We start from the raw sequence: 3410 nt of genomic DNA, 5'->3' as shown, positions 1-3410 counted from the left end.
CAGGGAGATTCAAATTAAAACCACATTGAGATATCACCTTACACCAGTTAGAAAGGCCAAAATTAACAAGACAGGAAACAACGTGTGTTGGAGAGGATGTGGAGAAAGGGGAACCCTCTTAGATTGTTGGTGGGAATGCAAGTTGGTGCAGCCACTTTGGAGAACAGTGTGGAGATTCTTTAAGAAATTAAAAATAGAGCTTCCCTGTGACCCTGCAATTGCACTACTGGGTATTTACCCCAAAGATACAGATGTAGTGAAAAGAAGGGCCATCTGTACCCCAATGTAGCAGCAATGGCCACGGTTACCAAACTGTGGAAAGAACCAAGATGCCCTTCAACAGATGAATGGATAAGGAAGATATGGTCCATATACACTATAGAGTATTATGCCTCCATCAGAAAGGATGAATACCCAACTTTTATATCAACATGGATGGGACTGGAGGATATTACTCTGAGTGAAATAAGTCAAGCAGGTTCAGTTATCATATGGTTTCACTTATTTGTGGAGCATAAGAAAAAACACGGAGGACATAGGGAGATGGAGAGGAGAAGGGAGTTGAGGGAAATTGGAGGGGGAGATGAACCTTGAGAGACTATGGACTCTGAAAAGCAATCTGAGGGTTTTGAAGGGGCAGGGGGTGGGAAGTTGGGCCAGTCTGGTGGTGGGTATTGTGGAGGGCACGTATTGCAGGGAGCACTGGGTGTGGTGCATAAACAATGAATTCTAGTACACTGAAAAGTAATTTAAAAAAATAAAAAATTTTTTAAAAAGTTAAAAATAGAGCTACCCTATGACCCAGGAATTCTACTATAGGGATTTACTGGAAGGATACAAAGCTAGTGATCTGAAGGGCTACATTCACCCCAATGTTTATAGCAGCAATGTCCACAATAACCAAACTATGGGAAGAGCCCAGATGTCCATCAGGAGATGAATGGAGAAAGAAGATATGGTGTGTGTGCGTGCGCACACAGGCACACATAATGGAATATTACACAGCCATCAAAAAGGATGAACGGTTATCATTTGCAACAACATGGATAGAACTAGAGAGTGTTATGCTAAGTGAAAAAAGTCAGTGAGAGAAAGACAATTATCATAGGATTTCATCCCTTGAACCTTATGTTTGCTTGTTTTCCCAGCTCCATTGCATGAGCCTGAGCCTGTGAGCTCCTTGAAAGAGGCTGGTGGTGATCCTTCTTCATGTTTGTATTCACCGCCCCTCCCAGCGATGGCTCTAAGCCTTTGATATATCCTGCCTTTGGCAGATGCCTGTTAGGTTGAACTAGAAAGAAAGAAAGGGCTTGTTCTTGGTGCAAGCTGTGCCACTGGCAGCCAGCAGGGTGTTTATTAGGAGTGGATGACCCTGGGGGGTAGGGAAGGGCAGGAAGCAGGACTGGGAAAAGGGAGGAGCTAGGCTGCCCTGGAGTCCCAGCTGTCTCCTTGAAAGGGCCAAGACAGTGGCAGACTGCTGTCCTGGGAAGGTGGTGGGACTCTTTTCAGCCAAGCGTGTGCCAAGAAGTCTGACAGCTGAGGCTGTGTTGTCAGAACTCTCCACACCAGGGGTCACGAGCCCTTCAGCCTCGTGGGGTGCTTGGGGCGTAGAATCCCCATATGTGGCTCAGCCACCCTCTGGGTCCTAGTGCTCCCTTTCCAGTCCCTGCCACCTGCTTTCTGCATCTTCGATGCATTTCAGGCACTTGAGGTGGTCTCTGGTGTGGGGGAGTACCCCAGCTGACTGCCCCTGGTTGTGAGAGGTTGGTCACCTCTCCTTCTTCCTTGCCAACTGCAAATATGCAACACTTGGCCTGGAGCTGCAGGTCACAGATCACGGGTCTTGGACTTGGGGAGCTGATGAAAAGTCTTGGAAGATAGGGAAGGGGTTCTACAAGGTATCTTGTGGAGGGGGCTAGGCAGCATTAAACAAGCATAGGGAGAAGGAAAGATTAACCTCAATCATGCTGGTTCAATTGTGGTCATTTCCATGGGGCCCACAGGACTAAGGAGGTGGCAAGGCAGACAGTGGGCATCAAAATTGGACAGAGCTGAGTCCGAATCTTGGATTCCTCACTGATAAGCTGTGTGACCTTGCCAAGTCACTTGGCCTTTCTAAGCTTTTGCTTGGAAAAAGATTTAAGGTGACTCAGAAACAGAGGTAACGTCCAGAAAAACAACTCAAGTACATGAACGAGGAAATGAGAGAGAAGAAGCAGACGCTATTGAGTCAGGCCACAGAGGCTGTGCTCCGAGGCTCTACAAATTTGCTAGAGGACCTCTGACAGTCTGGATCCCAGTCCAGCAGCCAATAAAAAGAGCCAAACACATCCAGATTCAGATTCTCGGGACTCACAGAATCAAGCAAGGTAGTCCTGGATTCAAGGATAGAAATGTCTCCGTGGATCTTCTTGGAGAAGACAGGCTCATTGGGGAAGTCTGTTCTGAAGTTTAATGCAAAAGCATCTTAAAAAAAAAAAAAAAAAAAGGTTAAGTTTGGAAAGCCCCGTCTATCAGACATCCTCCTCGGAGAGTCCCACATCAACGTGTTAAAGGCTCCGTAAATCTCAGAGCGAACAAACCAGCTTCCAGAGCTTCTCGAGCACAGGAGAGTATCTTTGTCTTCTTGCTTCTGTCCTTGTTTCTCTGTAACACCTGCTAACTAGGGCATCATGGCCTGAACCACAACAACTACTGGGGCAATGTGATCAATATTCCTAACAAAATATACAGAGTCCATATGGCAGTGCGCTGGAAGGAGCCATTTTAAAACGAAACACTCCTCAGTGTAGGTCAGTGATGACACGCCATAGCACAAATCAGGACGGGATATTCGGGAGCCGGTGGGGGTGGGGGGCGTTGCAGATGGAGGGCAGCACCTGCCTGCCTCACACCAGCCTCATTAAATGTGTGCAGATTAATCTCCCCTTTCGGGACCCAGAGGACAGTCCTCTTGCTAAGGAATTAGGGCCATTCTTAGGATATGAGCTCTTTCTTTCTTTCTGGATTACTGAGTTGAAATTTGTCATTTATGGGTTTCCTCAAGGCAGAAGTAAACATCTGGGACCTAGTGGAGTGGAAGCACACACACATTTTTCCTGACAGGAAGGTCCCGTGAGTAGGAGAAAGAGAGGCCTGGTGTGGTGGGGTCATTCCTGGGGTGGGGGGAGGGGCTCCTGCAGAAACCCTGAACCTGCTTCTGGAGTGCGGCCAGCACGGGAAGACAGTCTGTGGCCTTGACCTTGGCAGTCCAGGCCCGTTTCTTAGGGCGGGTCAGGTTGGGAGCTTCCACAGAAGCAGGAGGCTGCCTCTCAAAGTCGTCCCACTCTCCAGCCCATTGTCTTTCCGGGCTTGGGCTGTGGCTCTTCTTGGGTCCAGAGCGTCATTAAGCAGTGGAGTCACATGGCCCT

The 3410-nt window shown here is 48.1% G+C and overlaps 1 long non-coding RNA gene across 1 annotated transcript; it reads left to right on the top strand.

Annotated features, from left to right (window-relative positions):
- The first annotated feature begins 214 nt into the window (after positions 1-214).
- LOC116600430 lies at positions 215-910 on the top strand. Its single transcript, XR_004289643.1, has 2 exons — positions 215-253; positions 843-910. It is a non-coding gene; the product is annotated as an uncharacterized LOC116600430 (long non-coding RNA).
- Positions 911-3410: the final 2500 nt, after the last annotated feature.

The sequence above is a fragment of the Mustela erminea genome, chromosome 1 (assembly GCF_009829155.1).
Source record: "Mustela erminea isolate mMusErm1 chromosome 1, mMusErm1.Pri, whole genome shotgun sequence".
NCBI classification, from domain to species: domain Eukaryota; kingdom Metazoa; phylum Chordata; class Mammalia; order Carnivora; family Mustelidae; genus Mustela; species Mustela erminea.
The sequence above is the reverse complement of the archived record's forward strand: the minus strand, read 5'-3'. Positions and strand labels throughout refer to the sequence as shown.